The 22,195-nt window shown below is 36.6% G+C and overlaps 1 pseudogene; it reads left to right on the forward strand.

Annotated features, from left to right (window-relative positions):
- Positions 1–4,295: 4,295 nt before the first annotated feature.
- LOC149234680 (endoglucanase 3-like) overlaps positions 4,296–22,195 on the forward strand; it is a 44,836-nt pseudogene continuing 26,936 nt past the window's right edge.

A 22,195-nucleotide genomic window follows, 5' to 3' on the forward strand; every position in this document is an offset into this window, starting at 1 on the left:
TTAATATGAAAAGACTTTATCATAGATGATGAGTGCATAGTCCGGCCTTGCCCAAATTCTTGAACTTAGGAAACCAAACTATTCTGTTCAAGTAGCAAGGTACAGGGTCTATACATTTAGCCTACACATGATGTAATATATACTTCCCTAAACAGCATATTACCTGTAGGTATAGTCAAGTAGCAAGGTACAAGGTCTATACATTTGATTTGCACATAAAGTATTATATACTTCACCTAACAACATATTATTTGTATACCTAGGCTAATTATTCCTAAACATTTATATTCTTAGCAAAATCTGAATTCCCAGATTTACTTCTTCACTACATTCTCTTTCTAACTACGATGAAGTTAGAGTACATGAAAACCAAATACCATAAAGTTTATTATCTACTTACACAATATTAACATATTCACATTTCATCAAAAGTAATCATAACACAATTAACCATTTTCACTTATCTGCCATTGCAAGTCTAAATTGAGATCAATGAACCTCTCCACTCTTCCAATGAGAATCTGGAAACCATGTCCAAGTATTCTCCCTCCAAACTCTTCTTTTCCCAACGAATCAATTATTTGTAATATAGCAGTTTCTATTGCTTTGGCTTGAGGACTCGAGGTCCAGCCAACAATGTGTATTACTTCCTCCAAGGAAGTCTCATTCAAGAATTGTTCCCAATGAAACTCTCTTTAGCTCAAGGTATTCCCATATTTTATTTTTCCAAGAAAAATAACACCTTTTCCCTTCTTCTCCCTTCTCTTATGTAAGAGGAAGGAAGAGAAGGAGTAACTGCTTCTTAACTAATAACTGAGAATTGATAACTAATAATTGATAACTGTTGGATAAAAGAGAGTTACCGAGGTTCATCAGTAATTCTTTAGAACTTCCATAGAAACTATATCATATCTTATAATTTTTGCTTTATTAAATTTAAACTACTGTCACTGCTGAATCAACTTATTATCCATTTCTCAAAATTAAAAACAAGAATTTGTTTCTCACTGTAAAAGTAAAACATGAAAGTAAAAATAACTTGAATTTTTGGAGGTGTCACATTACAATAGAAAGCCCAAAGATTGTTGCTCAAAGTGAACATGCATAGCGAGAAATTTATTTAATGTCTAATAACTTTGAACTTCAATTTTGATATGTGATTTGCTTCTTGTGTTCAACAAAATCCTGCCATTCAACCACTTTAGCTTCAATTTTGATACCTACAAAATCTTGCTATTCAATGGAAATCTAAATTAGGTCGAGCTTAATTTATAAATTAAATGGTCTTTTATTACTAGAATTTGGAGATACAATTTTAAGTAAAATTATGACTTTTTTGTTGTTTAAAAATACATTTTTGAATGTATAAATAGATTTGACACCTTGAAAAACGTTTGGAACATTCACATTTTATAGATTAAACAACTTAAATTCAAGATTTTAAAAATCTCTAATAGATTTTGGTTAAAATTAATCAAGAAAAGATACCCTCCAAAAACTATTTCAACCATTAGTTAGACTACAAGCTATATAAAGCTATTTCATCCATCAGTTATACTACAAGCTATATAAAGCTATTTCATCCATCAGTTAGACTACAAGCTATATAAAATGTGGATTTGAAGAGTGTTGATACGAAAATCCACAGGTACCATTTTAAGTAGACGTTTCAAGTTTGAAACAAGACTCATCATTAGGACATGATTGTCAAGAGAAGGAAGATGAATAAATAAAAAAACAAAAAAAGAGAGAAAAAAGAGGAATAGATAAGTCCAAAAAAAGAGAAAGAAGTAAGGTGTAAGTAAATAAGAAGAAGAATTCGTGAAAAATAAATAAAATAAAAGGAACAATAATAAAAATAGAATAAAGAAAAAAGAAATAGTAATAATAAATTAAATAAATTAGAAAAATCGAAAAATAACTAAAAGTAAAATGAAATAATAAAATAATAAAAATAGTAGAATAAGAATAAAATTATAAAATTATAAAATGATGAAAATAAAATAAAATACAGTAAATAATAAATAATCAAACAAAAATAAATATAAGGAACAAATAAATGGATTTGGCACCTTGAAAAATAAAAGTAGTAAAAGCCATAAAAGTAAAATCAAAATTAAATTAAAATTAAAATAATAAAATTTTAATTATATGGGAATATTTAAGAAAACGAATAAAGAATGGGGAAGGGAAGGGGAACATAGGAAAATGAATAAGTAAAGAAGAAGGATCAAATTGTATAAAAGGAAAGGGAAGAAAGAAAAAGAAAAATAGAGAGAGGGGGGACTAAGGAAGGAAGGAATAGTCCAAAGTAGAAGGGGGAAAGGAGAGTTCAAGGAAGGAGAAGCAAGACGAGAGGAAAAATGTTAGATGTGAGAGCGTAAAGGAATCTAGCTGTTACTGACTTCAACACCCCCATCCTTGTTCAGGTTGTTGGGATGTTTAATGATTTATAGAGCTTCTCTAAACTTGCGTTTGAAATAATGGTCTTCTCTCATGATGATTTTTGTATCTTCAAGGCATAAATGGTGTTTAGTTTTGGAAGAATGTTCAACAAGGGTAGAGGAGTGAATCCTTTCTTTCTTTATGTCTGCCCCATGTTCCTTGAGTCTTATTTTGAATGAACGACCAATCTCTCCAATGTAGCACTTCCCACAAGAGCAGTTAATTTTGTAAACTCCTTTGAACTGAAATTGGTCAACTTTGTCTTTAACAAATCTCATCTTTTGACGGATGGTCTCCAAGGGTTTGAAAGATGTAACAATACCATTTCTTTTAAGGACCTTGGAAATTTTGTCAGTGGTACCACAAATGTATGGGAGAAATGTTTTTCCTTTAGGGAGAGAAGAATTAAGAGAAGGGGGGCTCCTTTTGGCTCTTTTAATAGCTCTACTAATGTCTTTGTAATTGTAGCCAATATCGAGCAAAACCTTTTTAAGGTGGTTGATCTCTTGATGAAAATGCTCATTGTCAGATAATACCGAGGCTCTAATGATTAGTGTATTGAGGATCCTCATTTTCTAAGCAGGGTGATGATGAGAATCAACATGAAGATAATTGTCAGTGTGTATTTTCTTTCTATACACATGATGACCTATGCTTTCATTTTATTTCCTTGTGAGGAGGACATGAAGAAAGGGAATGATATTATCATCCTCAATATCTATGGTCAATTTATATCATAGGAAATTCCATTTAGGTGTTCTAAGAACTTATCTAGTTCTAAATTTCTATGGGGCCAATTAACATTAGTGTAATCCACATATCTCTTCCATCTTTTTAGTTTCAAAGGGTAAGTGTTGATGGCCTTATTCTCAAGCATCTCCATGTAAAGATTGGCAACAATGGGGGACAAAGGGGAGCCCATGGCCACACTGGTGGTTTGTTCAAATAAGTTTTATATTTTTACTTGTAGATTCAAAAAATTATGTGAAATGCTAAAAAAAAAGACAAGAATCTACTATACTCTTCAGTGGAAACCAAAATTGATCGATGAAAACAATAAGCAGAGAAGGAAGAATATCAATCACACATAACACAAAATTTCTTTGGGAAAGCAATCGATAAAAACCCCGACTATCTATATTGTGTTAATGATCCGAATGGAAATCCTCCCATGGTATTTACCCCAGGTTATGAATCCATGGAAATTAGGGTTTCAAGGGTCTCTCGTGGAAATTGTCAAATTTTCTCATAATCCCTCGTCGTTTATCGGAAAATCTTATTGGTGTGTTAATTGTCCAGTTCTCTTCCCACTACTTGTGGTAGTTCACTTGGGAAATCATGGAACAACCATCATGAGTGCATGACTTTGATGCTTCTGTTTGTATTTTGGTGCACTACATTGCTTGAAGTTAGATCACTGAAGCGACCTTTTTATTTCTTGGATATTTGAACAAATATTTGCAGAGTTTAGCCTTTTTTTTCCTTACACCGGCTACTCATCCATGGTATTAAAAAGCACATTATCTTCACAAATTATGTATAACGATGGTCGCCACAATGTCGCACACCTTAGGGTTTTGTTCTTATGGTTTGTCTTATGATGCCATTCTTGCACTGATATTCTTGAAGAGTTTCTCGGGATCGAGTCTGCCGGAGTCTCTTTCAATTACTGTGATTGCAAATCAAGATCCAACAGCATCGACCTTAATTTTAAGAATGAAGAGAATTAGTAGCCCCATTGTTGAAGCAAAGCAGAAACCAACTGATTTGGTCTCAGTTACATAAAAATGCAGATGGGGTGGGAATTCCGCGTGGAGTTTTTGTGAACATCTCTTTTCAGCTTATTATGGATGGCCATGGATAGCGTAGGAGCTTCTGTATCTCATAACTATAAAGATGTGCTCACCAAATCCATTATCTTCTACAAGGGTCAGAGATTAGGTAGACTTCTGGAAAACCAACAACTGAGATGGAGGGGGAATTCTGCACTTTTAGATGAAGCTTCAGAACGAGTGGATTTGGTAGGAGGTTATTATGACACAGGAGATAATGTGAAGTTCGATTTACCCATGGCTTTCACTACCATGCTGTTGTCATGGAGTATTTTGGAGTTCATAGAGTTCATGGGAGATGACATTAACAATGCAAAATATGCCATCTGTTGGGGTACAGATTACCTCCTTAAAGTTGTTGCACATCTTGGTGTTCTGTATGTATAGGTAGGCGAGCCAAACCAGGATCACCAGTGTTGGGAGAGGCCCGAAGACATGGACACACCTCGCAATGTCTATAAAATAGATGCACAACATCCTGGATCAGACGTTGCTGCAGAAACTGCTGCAGCGCTTGCAGCCGCCTCCATAGTTTTCAGTACGACGGACCATACTTATTCTCAGCAACTCCTTCAAACTGTAATATGGGTGTTTGATTTCATGAATAAATACATAGGCTCTTACAGTGATTCTTTGCGGTTAGCAGTTTTTCCATTCTGTTGTTCTTACTCAGGATATCAAGACGAATTACTGTGGGGAGCAACATGGTTGCTAAAAGCCTCGAATAAAGTATCATATTTTAACTACATTCAGTCAAATGGCCAGACGCTTGGCACCGATGATAATGGTAATCTGTTCAGCTGGGATCAGAAGCATGCAGGAGCCAAAATTATTCTAGCTAAGGAAGTTCTGTTAAGAAATATACAGTCCCTTAACGAATACAAGGGCCATTCGGACAACTTCATTTGCTCTCTCTTGCCTGGAACACCATCTTTGTAGGTGCAATACACATTAGGTGGAATGCTCTTCGAAATGAGTGATAATAATTTGCAATATGTGACGACCACAACTTTCCTGCTTTTCACTTATGCAAAATACTTGAGCGCTTCCCACCAAGTGGTGAGATGCAGGAGCATCGCAATTACTCTGACCCGAATACGCACTCTTGGTAAAAGATAGGTGGACTACATACTGGGAGACAACCCACTGGGAATGTCATACATGGTGGGCTACGGTGCCAAGTTTCCAGAGCACATACATCACAGGGCTCTCTTCAAATACAAACTTGATGAAATTGTTAAGGTGTCGAGCCTCGTTTCCACCAGTATTCTCCAAAAATCTTTCCCTCAATCAAGTGATGTTTTCAAGAGTGACCTTGTGGAAACGGAGATAAATCCAATGCTCAACTTTCTGATCGAAATGGGGTCCTATCTCATGGTCAATGTCTACCCTTTCTTTGCCTACGAGGGTGACGCCAATGATATTTCTCTGGACTACGCACTCTTTCACCCCAGTGCCAGAGTCTAGGACAACAACACCAACCTCCTGTACACTAACCTCTTTGATGCATAGCTCGATGTTTCATTCTCTGAAATTTCGTCCCTTGGCTATAAGAACCTTGAAATTCTCATTTATGAGACTAGGTGGCCATCTAAGGGCGACGAGGGTGAAACTGGTGCTAACCTTGACAACGCTGCGACCTACAATGGAAACCTCGTCAAGCATGTCCTCTCCAACTCTGGAACTCTGCTCAGGCCCAAGGCCTCTCTAGACACCTTCATTTTTGCTCTCTTTAATGAAAATCAGAAACCTGGTACGACATTGGAGCGTAACTACGACTTATTCTACCCAGCTGAGGAGTGCGTCTATGATATTGCTCTTACACACTACAATAGTGGTGAGGCAACTATCTACTATGAAACACGATATGTTGAACAACCAAATGTTTTCAAAATGGCAATAAAAAATGTGAAATCGAGTACTTGGAGGAAGTTTCTACATCATCTCATTGGATGGTGAGACTTTACAAAGATAAGCCACCAGATCTCTACTAGATATTTCGAAGTTCATTACAGGGTATCTCTATCTTTGAACCCGCATTCATCATGGTTATAGGTCAACCATACAAAACCATTTTCCAATGAAGTCCATTTTCTCAGCCACACATTTTCCACCTCACAGTTGGCCCACAGGCATTACAGGGTATCTCTATCCTTGACTCTTCGTTCATCATGGTTATGGATCAACAACACAAAACCCTTTGCCAACGAAGTCCATCTGCTGGGCCACACAATTTCTACATCACAGTTGGCCCACCAATATTACCAGGTATCTCTATCCTCGACTCTTCATGCATCATGGTTATGGGTGATCCGTGCAAAACCCTTGCGAGCGAAATCCATCTGCTTGGCCACACATTGTCAATATCGCAATTGGCTCACAAGCATCGTAGGGTATCTCTATACTTGGATCTTCGTGCGTCATGGTTATGGGTCATCCACAAACCCTCGATTATGGGTCAACCATGCAAAACCATTGTCTTCAACAACACTTGGTCATCCACAACTCATCTTTGACAAAAGCTTGTCTGGAGGGAACTTCACGAAATGGGGACCATTGCTTCCTAAGGAGTGAGGAATTATCTGAATGGAAATCCACCCATGGTATTTACCGATGGTAATGAACCAAATGGAAATCTTCCCATGGTAGTTACCCATGGTAATGTAACTCAAAAATGTTTTAAATAATGAGCCTCTTATTTTAAGAGGATAGATCATCTAGCGTAATGTAGTTGCAACAATCATTTGTTGATCTAATAAAAGTTTAGTTACTGATTTATTTTCTGGTTTGGGTTTGCTTTCTTTCTTTTCCTAGTGCGGAAATTACTCAGGTCTTGGGGCCTCCCCCAAGATCCATTTCAAGCTTTTATATATTACACCCCACCCCCACACACAAGATCCAGATCAATTAACCAGAAGATCTGAGAAGAAAATACAATGCTTGTTCGTCTTGAACAATTCCTGCACTAGTACAATTGAACGCTCTACCTCACAAGCCAACTCAAGCCAACACTTAGCAAATTTTGTTGCCTTCCAAGCCCCTACTTCCTTGTGTAATCCATAAGGTAATTAGGCCATATTTAATTGGGAAATCCACTCTCCATAACTGTCCAATCCAAACATAGGTCCTCAACTGATTGCATGCCCCATCTGTACAACTCGGAAAATTATTCAATTGATAGTACACTACCCCTGAACTCTAATCTCAATTGGGTCTTCATCTGAATTGACATGAATGAATTATTTATGAGTGAATCTTCAGTTAAGTGGTGTGGTACTTGTGATGCACTGGTGCACTACTCCACTACTAGACCTATACTAGTTCCTCCAATAGTTAGAACTAGTTTAACTAACTATAACTCAGTTAGACTAAGTCATCTAATTACAACTCAAAAGAACTCAACCAGAGCCCCTAAAATTTAGGGAGCACTCTACATGAATCTATATATACTTCCATCTCAAATTTCCTAAGTCAATTAAGTCGATTTAACTTAGTTAACTAATTCAAGTTGCTATGAGAATAGAATTACAATTTACTTCAAGGAAAAATTAAATTGGAATTTCTTGTTGATATATTTAACACTCCCTCTCAATAAGAAAGGGATTATCAGCTACCCCAATTCTGTCTCTGTGAAACTCAAATTTTCATCTTGACAAAGCCTTTGTTAAAATATTTGCATCCGGCTCCTCTATGGGAATGTACTCCAACAACATAATTCTCCTCTCCACACAATATCAAAGATGATGATACCAGATATCAATATGCTTGGATCGAGCATGAAAAATTGGATTCTCAGAGAGTTTGATACAACTCTGATTGTCATAGTAAATCATAGTTGGATCCATCTATTGACCAAACAAACCAACTAGAATCTTCCTCATCCAAATAGCCTCACAAGCTGCTTGAATAACACCCATGTACTCTGCCTCTGCTAAAATGAGTGCAACTAATCTCTGTTTCTTGTCGTACTAGGAAACAACTGGTGACCTAATGCTGAAGATCCCTCCTGATGTGCTCTTCCTGTTGGATGGAATCCCTGCCCAATCTGCATTGGTGAAGCCTTGAAGCTTCACTCCCTCTATCTGCCTGTACCATAAACCATACCGAGTAGTGCCACTGAGGTATTTCAACACATGTTTGGATTCCTTCCAATATAACTTGGTTGACTTAACCATCGATTGACTAATATGGCTAACTACATAACACATGTTCGGTCGTGTGTTCACCAAATAAATGAGTGAACCCATAAGCTGCCTATAAATAGTAGCTTCCACTACTTCACTGGAAGTAGCATCCTCCTTCTTCCAGTTACATGATAGAGGAGTCTCCATGGGTTTACAGCTCTCTATGTGAAACCTTTTGAGTATCTCCTTGGGATGCTTTCTCTGAGAGACAAAAAGTGCCTCATCACCTTTCCATACTTCCATGCCTAGAAAGTAGTGCATGAGATCCAAGTCCTTCATTTCAAACTCTCTTGCAAAGTCGTATTTACAAGGCTTGATTAACTTATCATCACCCTTCAGAATCAAATCGTCGATAAAACAATAATCAACAATTTACCTTCTACAAGAATATGGTAAAGGTTCACATCTGCTTCACTTTTGGTGAAGCCCAACCCAGTGATGTAGCTATCGATCTTGGTGTACCAAGCATGAGGTGCTTGTTTCAGCCCATACAATGCTCACTTGAGTCAGCACGCATGCAACTCTGGGTCAAAGGTCTCAAAACCTTCAAGCTACTCAATATACACCTCTTCCTCAATCATGCCATTATCGAAGGTTGTCTTTACATCCATTTGATGTATCTTCCATCCCATCTATGCTAACAATGACAAAATGGATCTGATTCATGAGTACCTTGCAACAGGAGCAAAAGTCTCATCATAATCAATCCCCTCCACCTAATAAAATCCTTGGGCCACAAACCCAACCTTGTGTTTCTCCACACTACCATCTGGTGCTTGCTTTACCTTGTAAATCCATTGGGAAGTCACCATTGACTTGTCTGTAGGTCTTGGGACCACATCCCAAACACTGTTCCTGATAATGGAGTCATACTCCTCAACCATGGCATCAACCTAAGACGATTGTTGCATTGCCTCCTGAAAAGAGGATGGATCTATCTATACACATTCGCTCATAAGAACCATGTATCCAATGTACCTCTCTAGTGACCTCCTTTGCCTGCACTGTGATGTGGGTGCTCCCACATTATCTCTAGCATCATGAAATAACCTGTGAGCCTCTCTGGTGCACTTTCTCCCATCTCTGGAAGACTCTGCATGAGTGGGTGTCTCCACTCTCTGATCCTTTGCATGTGGCTGCTCCACATCAATTTGAGGTTCCTCCTTAAGAGCTAAAATTTCCTCAATCACATGTAGTTGAAGCTCCCTCTCAAGGGAAAATCTCATGGAATTCTCTTCATCAAATTTTATGTCCCTGTGAACCACTGTCATCTTGTTGGTCAACAGGTACACCCAATAGTTGTGAGGTGTATCAATGTACCCCACAAATATCGCCAACTCTATTGTTGGCTCAAGCTTCTTTTGTGCATCTTTGTTACATGATAGTAGACCGATGAACTAAAAATTCTGAAGTGACCCACATCTAGTTTCTTCCCCTCAAAAAGCCTCTTCCAATGTACTCATCCCAATAATTTGATGAGGTCTTTTGTTATGTAAATAAAAAACTATGCTACATGCCTTGGCCCACAAGTGTAATGATAGGCCCTGATCATTCAACATCGCCCGTGCTGCCCCTACTATGTTTCTGTTTTCCTTTCAACCACCCCATTCTACTGTGGGTTATGAGGTGCTATAAAATCTCGTTGAATCCCTTCTATCGCGTAGAAGTTTTTAAAATAATTCGACACATACCCTCCACTATTATCTGTCCTGCGAGCTTTAACCTTCTTACCAATATATTTCTTGACCAATGCTTTAAATTCACAAAAATTTTGCAAAAGTTTGACCTTTCTTCTGCATGAAGAAGATCCAACATTCATGAGAAAAATCATCAATAAATGTAACATAATACCTGTGCTTGGTCGTGGATGCTGTCGAGAATCGTCCACACACATTTGAGTGGACTTGATCGAGGATCACCTGTGCTTGACTGTTTTTTCATGAAAATAAGCCTTGGTGTACTTTTCCAATTTACACCCTTTACATGTGTCAACCTACTCAATTGTACCCTTGGGAAGACCAATAGAAATTTGCTGCATGATTTTCAAAGCGCCATGATGCAAGTGACCCAACCTCCAATGCCATAAATCACTGATGTCTCGCCTCTGCACCTTCTCTGCTTTCATGCTCAAGGCAACACAATCTTCTACCTCGAACTTGCAGAGATTATTCACTCAAACCCTTATCCTCTTCACCTGTCTCATGGTTATGTGATGAAGCAACACCTTTCCTTTACTAAATGTCACATCATATCCTCTATCCTCCAACATGGAAATAGATACCAAGTTATTCTTCAAACTAAGAACATACATAACATCTTGCAAAGGGAGGGGAGCACCTGAATCCCTCTGAAAGGTAATTGTACCAAGCCTGGTAGCTCTATACCTCCCTTCATCATCCATCTCGATATGCATATGGAGATCCTTCTCCTCCAAGTTACTGAAGAGGTATTTGTTACCAATGATGTGGAAATAAGCTCCACTGTCTCGGTACCATACACTACCCATCATCAATGATACCATACATGTGATGAGGGTAAAGCCCGATTCAGATTGCGAGGCAAGAGCCTCACCTACCACTCCTCCTAAGGGCTTCTTATTGATCTTGTTGAGCAGAAACTTTGTGGAAAAATGTACCATCTCGTGACAGTGAAAGCACTTGACATTCAATATGTACTTCTTCTTGCCACCATGAAAAGAATCTGATTTAGAATGGGATGTCTTCCCCTTCCCTTTCTTTGCCTTACTCAGTAAGGAAAAATTCTCCTCATCATCAATCTTTGATGAGGATCTATCTTTGGTGTTCCTTCCAACCTCTTCACATACCAAATCCGACCACAATTGTTTCTAATCTGGTAGCTTCTCCCTCATATTAACTGAGTCCTGGTAACTGTGCCAGCACTTGGGAAGTCCTAGAAGAGCTAGGCTCACCATCTCATCTTCGACAATAGTAATCCCGACACTTCCAAGCTCATCCCGACAATGAGTGAAATTGGTCAAGTACTTCATAATTGAGTCACCCTTCTCCATCTTGATCTTTCTTAGTTTATCCATTAGTGCCAATTTCCTATGGTCACTGCTATTTTGAAACAGGTCCGTTAATGCCTTCCAAATTGAGTATGGAGTATCCTTCGAATGGAGACTCGAGACAATGTGGTCTCAAACTCCTAACAAGATAATCCTTCTCACTTGTGCCACGCACTTTCTCCATTCAGCCAGATCTTTGGCATCCGATGCTGGAGGGTTAGGAATGTCATGATTTATGAATTCCTTGAGGCCATTTTCTTCTAGAACTACCTCCATCCTGTCCTTCCAAGCTATGTAATTCGAGCATCCCTTAAAGGCATACTTAAGTCGAAAATCATAGAATGACATATTTCTGCTCTGAAGTATCAACTTGCAAATTCGATTTTCACCTGCACAACAAACTCAAATTCTCCTCTTCTATACTGTATTCAACTCCGATACCATGTAGATTTTTACTTGTAGATTCAACAACTTATGTGATATGCTAAAACACAAGACAAGAATCTACTATACTCTTTAGTGGAAACCAAAATTGATCGATGAAAAAAACAAGAAGAAAAGGAAGAATATCAATTGCATATAACACAATATTTCTCTGGGGAAAGCAACTGCAAAAAACCTTGACTATCTATATTGCATTAACTAGAAGATCTCAGAAGAAAATACAATGCTTGTTTGTCGTGAACAATTCCTTCACTAGTATAGTCTAACTCTTTGCCTCACAAGCTAACTCAAGCCAACACTTAGCCAATTCTGCTGCTTGCCAAGCCCCTACTTCCTTGTGCAATCCCTAAGGGAATTAGCCCATATTTAATTGGGAAATCCACTCTCCATAACTGCACAATCCAAACATAGGTCCTCAAATGATTGCATGCACCATCTGTACGACTCGAAAAATTATACAACTGATAGTACATTGTCCTTGAACTCTAATCTCAATTGGGTCTTCATCTGAACTGACATGCATGCATTATTTATGAGTGAATCTTCAGTTAACTAGTGTGGTACTTTTTTGTCAATTTAATTGGATTAAATTGTTAAATGAATTATCGACCAGGATCAATAGACTAACGAAGTGTAAGTGCACTATATGTGTTATAAGCCTTTAATTATTCAAATTTAATTGTATATGATTGAATTCATTATTGAGATTAACTCTATGAAAGATGAACACACTCTTATGAAAATGATGTCTAAATAAAACTGAAAAAGAAAACAATTAAACTATTTGTCTAGAAAATCAACCTCACACTCTAAAATAAACTTAATTCTTGAAACTCTTCAAACTCTATTGCATATCTATCATTCTGTTTTATAAGGAAAATTGAATCTACACAACACAGTCTTACATGAATAAATTAAACCCTTGCTTGAAAAGAGTCAAACTCTCTTAAATTTATAAATCAACCATGAATGCAAATTGTAAATAAAACTCTGTTTTACAAAACTGAATCATAATTTAAGTACATAATTCTATCAATTATCACTACTGCTAAATTCAATCCTATATGATTTTGAAATGAGTAATGAATCATCAATCAAGTTCTACTATGTAATCTGAGATCGAGGAAAGGAAAAAAATGTTCTAACAAATGCATCTACTTATCAATAGCAACGAAATGAATTGAGTTATATGAAAATCTAATGAAGAACACAACTAATAAATTCAAAACAAAACATTACTACTTGCAGGGACCTTCCACAAGCAGATGGTTGTGAATCAAGGTCAACACTTTGTTATCACTCAAAAATTTCTCAAAGTTAAAGAAAGAGATTTCTGAGGTAACCACAAACCAGCTTTTAGGCTTAGGCTCTAGCCAACCTAAGTCCAGAGAGGGCTCTCTCTTTATAATTTAACTTTGTTTTGGGTGGGATTTTAGGCTAGTTCTTAGTGCTCATGGGATTTTGATTTTGAAATTGAAGTTGGGTCGTGGAATTCTGGGAACAGATGGGTAGAGCAAGCCTTTAGGTCATTGGGCTATGGATTCAATAGAAGAGTGGCTTAACTGGATCAGATCAATTACTAAATGAGGAGTTCACAGGGCAGGCTAGCACAACAAAAATCAAATCTGCAAGTTCAAATGGATAAGGTAGTCCTAACCATGGTAAAAGGGCAATGAAGAATCCTAAAACTAGGATCAAGATGAAGAATAGAAGGATATCAGTAGCAAAGGGCAACTAAGAATCCTTTACTGTGGACCTAAGGGGGGGAAATTACGGAAGTAAGGGAGAATTATGAATTCCCAGAATAAGATAGTTTAGTAGAAAACAGTGAGAAAGTAAACAATCAAGACAGAGAGCATTAAAGCTAATTCTAAAATATCATTCCTTGTTTACCATTCAGATTTCATAGAGACATATGTGAATATTTATAAACATGAAGAGAAAACAGTAATAAACATGAGAGATAATACTTATTTGATTTCTGCTGTGCATAACAATCCTGTGAAATGCCTTTAACTTTATTCCATGATCCAGCAAGCTAGTCCAATCTTGATTACAATAGATCCTTAACTTGATAAGAAATGTCTACAGAAATGTCTTTGAATCCACCCAAAATACTTCAAATGAAGAAGTATTTATACAAATTCTAAACTGAAATATCTTGAAAAAATATCAAGATTGGTTTTACAAATATCTCAAACTGTTTTACATTAATAGAACTTAAATAAAGGACACTCAAAACTAATGAATCTATTTGGCACTATATTTATGGATTGATGGTGACAAAGAAGAGAAGGTCAAATTTGATAGAAACTCTTAATTGATGATGAGGCATCCAAGTCACTAACTGCATCCTTTCTTTGTGCATTCTGCCCCAACAATTCTACAAAATTAGGGTCCATTGATACCTTTTTATATCTCAATCCGAGATATATATGCAAAAGTGAAAGAGATTATTATAGATAAGAATGTGTTTGAGATAAACCTCTCTCAGTGTCCCAAAATTCAGCTCCATCTATTCACAATATGCTCTACAAAAAGATGTCAAAAACAGGACTTTGCACAGTCCAAAACATAAGTTGTGAAGAAATGCACTTATCTCACTTTTGGTAATACCTGTGTAAAACGTGAGATAGGTTTTTGTAGATTGGCCTTTTAGGAACAAAAACCTCCTCCAGTTTCGCAAAATACTTCTTGGATTGGCCACAATAGTTTCTGCAAAACGATGACTTAAACAAGAAATTTCTGAAGAATGTAACATTTCTGCTCTGATTTCATCTTTTAACCTTCAATTTCTTTTACCTGTTTTTCACTTTTACTTTGGATAAACTTCATTGTTGCTGGTGAAAGTGTTTTCATGTTTTCTTAACCCTTCTTCATCCATGTTTACTTTTACTGTTTACTTTTACCGCTCTGTTTTTTCATCTGTCTTCACTTTGACATGAATTTGTATGCTTTGTAGCTATCTTCCCTGTTGTTTGTATTCATGCTAGCTATTTTACTTGACTTGGTCTTCAATCTGATATTCTTTTAACCTTGATACACTTTGAATATTCTTCACTGTGTCCTTTTACCTTCACTGTAGATTTTCGGTTTTTACTGTCTATTTCAACAGTAAATCATTCAATTCCATCTTTCCTTTGCTTGTCTTTTAATGGTATGTTTTATTTTCCATCTTTGTTTGAATAGATTTGATAACAGTCTCAGAGTAAACAGGTCTTATGACTAGTATTAAGACTGTTTATCCAAGGCTGTGGTATTTTTGTTCCCCTGTAAAATAAAACAAGCTATTAGGAAAATGTTGAGTTGATAGGGAGGGTCATTAATGGCTTTATCGAGCTTGATAGGTCTATGGAGTGAGTCCAAAGTGATTTTGGGAGGTAAAGCATGCTTGAATTGGTTAGCAGAGGCTTTAGGTGGCGTAGAAAGGTTATAGAGGGTTTTATTGCACAAATAGGTGAAAACGAGCAAAACTAGGGTTTTTGTGTTTAAATGGGTAAAGGTTTGATTTTTTTGAATTTTGGTGCAAAGTGAATATTAGACGGTTTTGTCATTTAGCGAGAGGGCGGTAAGTGGTTTTTTCGCACCACTTTTGTGGGATTGGTGGTATTCGGGAGGGGTCGCTCGATTCCATTCATTGAATGACACGTAGCATCGGTGGCCGGGCAAAAAACCACTTTTTCGGTCAGTTAAAGGGAGGACATCGGGTGTGGCCGATATGATTATGGGCCGTTGGATGTTGGGGGGGGGGGGGGGGGGGACGATCAACAGTGATCGGGAGGTGAAGCTGCGTGGGGGTAAATGATGGGAATTAATGGGGGCCCGGGGATTTAATTTCGGTGGTTTCGGGATTAGTTTAAGGACTAATCCAGGGTTAGGGGATCGGTCTAGTCTGTAATGAGGAATTAGGGATTGAGGGTGGGCTTTTAATGTATTTTGTGGGATATGGAGTAGTCATATAGTTTATAACTAAACTAAGGGGTGGGGTTATTTTGTATAAAGGAGTTAAATATATACGGGATAGTGGGTTTTCTAGGAATTTATATATTTAATTAAAAAGTTAATATGAGGTGAAATGAGCGGAAGGGGTATTCTACTTAGGTACATGAAATGTTATGTACTTTCCATACACTTAGTACTTAGGATAAATGTAATTTGGTGGGTTTTTTGCATAAAATATGTTTATCAAGGGGTTTTCCTGGGCAAAAAGAGTTTAACCTTTAGGAAAGGGGTTTTGTGAGGGGGATGAATGAATTGCAAGAGAGTTTAATACCTTTCTTCTACTACCCACTTAGTCATCCTACCATTTTTTCTTCACTTTATTAGGGTGCATTTAGGCAAGCAAACCCTTTTCAATCTTTTTCTTTTCTTTTACAATAGTAATCTAACTAAGTCTAACCTTATTACATCCAAGGGCTCAGGTTAAACAGTTGAGCTCCTTTATTGACTCTACCTATCTACTTATCTATCAAGATTACACAGTTTAGCCAGATTTTATTCTCTAACTATCAACATGAAATTTAAAGCATGGCATAATCAAGATTAAATAGTTTGATTACCATGGATTATGGCATGAATAATAAACTGCACACAATAATTAGTATGCATAAAAGTAAATAGTAGTAGCATTTTGACTTGCACACTTTCATGGTCTTTTGTTTTTGGGGTTCATATTTTTCACTTTTTTTGGACCTTTTCTTATTCTTTTTTGTCCTTTGATTTTTATTTTAGGACATACCCTCTTTACATTTTTTAATTTTTTGAATATGGTAAACGTTTGCAGTAAGCAAAGGTATGTACATATTATAGGTTTAATCTCATTCATTCAAAATTATGACTCCTATTGGTATAGGAACCTAACATAGTCAACCACACATTTGAATTGAAAGGTCTTCCTTTATAATTAAAAATAAGGTTTTAGCAATTCACTGTATGCTATAGAAAATTAACCTCCCCTCTCTGTTTCAATGGAGTGTTTATATAGGGGTTACAATGTAACTTCATGGAGATTCATATGGCTAAATATCAGAACTAAATGGACACCTAGCTGCCATGAATTTGAAGAAGCACAGTCCATTCCAACCTCTGTTTGCTTGACTGGGCATTTTTTGACACATGGGTGCATTGTTTGCTCACACAACCTACAAAATAGGGCTCCAAAGAACATGAAATATCTCTGAAAAGGTAACGAACTCGGGAAAACTACTTGTAGAGAACTTAATTGAGACCATTTTGAACAAAAGCCATGTTTTTTATTTGCAAGCTTCACTTTCATTTGCTTAGAAAATGAATTTGACGTTGACTGGTGAAAATTCTGCGTTTTTCCATTGATCTTTTACTCGAGGTCCACAGGTGCGAGCTGGGTGGAATTTGACCAATACAAATCCATATTGTAGCTTCTAGAAACCAAGTCCAAGTGTCATGTTTCCTTCTAGAGTGGTGCTAGTACCTTAATCATGGAGATAGCTACAGAAACTTGACAAAACTGCACCAACTTGAACTTGCTAAACTGTCATTAGTAAAACCACACAAAATTCTTCTTAATTCATTAAAAATAATGGAAATAATAATAAAAAACCACGTAAACATGTATGCGGGAATTTGGTGCATTTTATGGAGGAATATGGTTAAAAATGCTAACAATGGATGAATGGAACGATGTAAAATGGATAGTTTGGTCAATGGAATTATGACAATTTGGAGGCTCAACATTCCCCCATACTTGTGATTTTGCATGTCCTCATGCAAATAACTAGGAATTTTGAAAAATTTGCAAGTTTTCCAAAATTAATGGTATGGAATCATCTGTTAAGATTGACTCATGTTTTGTTCTTTCATGCCTTAAATCAAGTTCCTTCCCTTTTGTATACTTCAAAACATATGGAATTTATCTAATAAGAAGTTTTGTCCATGAATCACTATCTTGGAACCATTGCTAAGCTCAACACAAGTCCTATAAATCCTTCTTAAAACCATTACTGGAATGATTTATTTATTGCCATTAGTTCCAGTGATCCTTTTTGACTTATTTATACTTGAATCCTGTAATATCAACATGATTCCTTTATGTATTATCTATCCAACTATTCCTTTATGAACTCTAAATTATTTGGGCATTATCCTTGTGGCAAAACTTATCAACAACAACAACTTTTACACCCTGATTTTCATGTCATCTGCTCATCAACATTTCTCATGGAATAGGATTCTTTTATGATAACACGAAATTTTGCTGCATAAAATAGATAAATGTACTCGGAAAAACAAGTGTACTTTGGAGCATCCTATTAGAAAATAGGACTATGAGCATAGTTGGAAATGATGAAAAATTGAAGCCTGTAATACTAGTTATCTGCTGCATCTATACATATTGGTTTAAAATAAAATTCAGTCATCAATTTGTGTAAAACATATTTATGTCTTCCTCAAAAGAATTGATTCACTAGTTAAAACACTCCTTTGCAACAACCAAGCTTATCTTAGCAGTCTCAACAAATGTGTAATGATGTTCATGTGCATTATGTTGTCCAATTAATGCAATCAAGTTGCCCCAAATAAATTACTTATTAGAATCATAAGTGTAGTGAGGTTCTTAGCATTTATGGTCTCAAAAAATAATTGTACCCCTTCATATCTGAGCATAAATAGTTGCAAGGACATGTGAGTAAAGAATTGCTACAACCCTTCCTTTATAGCCTTTCCCCCACTTTACTTCTTTGTTGTCATCAACAATCTGTTATTTCAAAGGTGTCGAAGGTTCCACATGTGCTTGGTGCTTTATAAGTTGGACTGCTTGCCAATATGGATTCATTCAATTTGCACAGTAGCAAAAAGACAAAGTTTATACTAGGGAATGGTGAGAGTTTTAACATTTTGACCATAAAAAGATCTCATGGAGAGAAAGGCACTTCTAATGAGGAATGAATCATAGCATGTGGGATTGGTTTTTAAAGTGTATAAAAAAGCATAATGGAAGAGATTGGGACTACATGTTTACAATAGCTCTCATCAAAATTTCTAGAATTTTTAATAAATTAAAAAGTTTAAAGCCAGATTTACCTCAAGTTTACCTCTTGGATCAAGTACTCTGATCCATGATTCTGCCCTATTTCACCCTTCACGCTACTCAATGTTGCCACGAACTCATTTTAAGGCCAAATTAAGTGCTTCAAAAGGGGAATGCTGTAATTTTACTTTTTTTACCACCACATGCTTTCAAAATTCCTTTTTTCATGAAGAAAAGATGTTGTTGTGTAAAAATATCAAAATCTGGCCTAATATGTCCATAATGGTGAAAAATGAAAATTTGCCTTAAAAACCCGCTGAAAAGTCTTGGAAAATTGCACTTTTTTGGAATTTTGCCCCCATCTTACACAATTTACCATATTCTGAGAAAACCCAAAAGCTCAATTTTTTTTTAAAATTTCTGCTCTAATCTCCTACAATATTTGTGCCAAAACTGCCTCTGGAACAAGCTTCTACAACAAAAACAGGTTGTGTTCAGCAATAGTTGTTGTGCAACTATTGCTGAAACAACAACTTACCATAGTTGTTGCAGAAAATGTCAATTTTTGCAGAGAGTTGTTTTCTCCAAGTTTGAACTGCTGATTTGGATTGTGTACTGCATGTTGAAGTAGAAACCATGAAACATAATGCATATTGATTGAAATAGGTCCAATTTTATTGTTTTTCTTGAAAACGAAATGAATGAAAAAGCGTTGTAATGGTGCCATCATGGTGCTGTTGAAAAACAAGATGAACATGCTACTACAAGAAACCAATAAAATATACTACTGCAAGTTGTTTTTGATTCCATAAAACCATTAGTCTTCATCCAAAACCTAAAATCATGGTACAATTCTTACCATGCGAATGAATGTGACGAAGTCAAGCATGGAAAGAAATTGTTGGGGCAAATTATAAACTTATAATTTGACACACATTAATTATCAACCAAGGGTAATCGTAACCTTGCGAGGTGCAATGCAAAATATATGTAGATTGATACTTCAGTGCATAAAAACCACACACAATTCCAAATCTCTCTTCTCTCTCAGCACTTAGCAGCAAAGGCTATGGAGTAGATAGCTCATCTCTCTACAACACCTAAATTCACTAATGCATATCAAGAAACGATATACAAACAAACAACAACAATTAAATCAAACTCATCTCCAATCATTCAAACTCAACCTCACAATGTAAATCAAGGCACGAATTGCATAACTTAGTCTAACCTTTAATCAAATTAGAAACATTCATGCAATAACCCAGTCATTAATCATTAAAATCATGCGCTGCTATGAATCAACGAAGAGGAATGGAACTGTGCATACATCTACCATTAACACATGGAAAACAACTTAATTAAGCACACATTTATAGCTATAGGAGTTGTGAGTAAAGGGGGCCCTCCTTCACTCACAAACCCTTAACTACTGAATAAAATTACAATACAAGATTAACAGAACATTAGGCTTATATTAATTTAAAAATTCGTATACAACATTACATAAGTTTGAGATATATGTTTTTGTCCATCCCCTACAAATCGAATCTAATTTTCTTATACAAGTGCGCAAGCCAGTGCTTTTACCAAACAAAGTAAAATTAAATTATCATAATTGTTTACTAAAATAAACTGAAAATGCAGTACATCAATATCCTTGGTTTGATCCATGACTGGAAGCATGGATCGAACTGAATACGCTTGATCATTTGAGCTTCTTTCCCAAATTCAGAAAAAATGTAAAGAACAAGATCTAGGTAGTTAAAAATACTAATCTGGGGCAACCAGTAGGATGGAGTCCATGTGGATGGATTTTTTAAAAAACCCATGTCACCGTTTCTTCTGTGGATGACCAAAACATGTCTAACCTATGTGGCTTCTGCAAGAAAATCGCCTATTGCAAGAAATCAATGTTGCTGCGAGAAATCCATGATCTTCTGCAGGAAATCGTGGAACCATCCAAAGTCTGTTGATCTACATGCAATTCAATTAGTACCTCTCAAATTCATTGATTAGTTAATCAGGTAACATTCAACATCAAATTACTTAAGATAAAATGAAATGATATGTTTTGAGTTATTTGCATACCTTGGAGTCTAAATCGCCCTTTTGGTCAAAATGAGGCACAAAAAGATGGTAACAAGAGGGAAAAAAAGGAGTCTTAAAGGAGAATAAAAGCCTTAGGAGTACTGTCAAAAATAGCCAAAATCTAGGTCCAACATATCCCCCACACCTAGCATATTGCATGGCCCTATGCAAGAATTTCCCCTTGTGTTGCAGCCACTACAGCCAGATGATCCAACTATGCCCTGCTGGATTCAACTTTCTTAACTCTATCTTTATACTCCACATTACGATTCTGCAAATGTCTTATTTGAACTTGGTTCTTCTTCACTATTCTACTTGCCTTTTGGTATTTTGTTTTTCATTCATAAAAATACTTTTGAAGGCGCAGGCTGTTTTCTTTAAGAGTCTCATTTTACCTCTTAGGGACTCTTTCTGACACTGTAATATATGTAATAGCTTCCTCCAACTCCTTGTGCAATTGTCTTTTCTTGAGAGGAATGAGGAAAGCCCTATCCCTCTAGTGCTTGATAGTCCTCCAAAATTTTATCCATACTTCCCTTGAGATGTTGGGTCTCATAGGATGTTGCTCCCAGTCATCCTTAGTAATGAATTTAGTTGCTTCAACCTGTACCTGCTTTCCCTTGGATGCCTTCAATGAATTTTTAGTTTCCCTGCTTACTTCTGTTTGTTGTATGCCCTCCTCTTTGCTTTCTTTTGTAGCCATATTAATGACTTGGCTCCTAGTAAAGCGTCTAACAGGAGGAGTGGCATCCATCGATGGTTTTGGCCTTTTTTCCACAGTCTCCCTGATCACCATAATGTTCTCTTCTTCCTTACTTTCTTCCTCCGGCTGGGTATAAGTTTAGGGCTTCTTCATTGATTTCCGGCTTGGCTCTATTTCCCCAATCTTTGGCAACTTGGTCACTTCCTCTAGCTAACTATGAACTCAAGACTTCTTCTTTGGTCGTTGGCTTGGATATGCCCCCCCAGTATCTAGCTTAGGCACTTCCTCTAGATGGCTATGAGTTCGAGACTTCCTCGTTGCTTTCTGACTTGGCTCTGCCTCCCTAGTCTCTAGCTTAGGTGCTTCCTCATCATCTACAAAATAGTTCTCCACCAAAAATTCCTCCCAGGTCTTTTTTTTTGTTTCCTAAACACCTCTAGCATAATAATCTTAATGAGACCATGG

This window comes from Pinus tabuliformis, chromosome 8, assembly GCF_031772625.1.
Source record: "Pinus tabuliformis cultivar Carrire ecotype Pingquan chromosome 8, CPIR1, whole genome shotgun sequence".
Taxonomy (NCBI): domain Eukaryota; kingdom Viridiplantae; phylum Streptophyta; class Pinopsida; order Pinales; family Pinaceae; genus Pinus; species Pinus tabuliformis.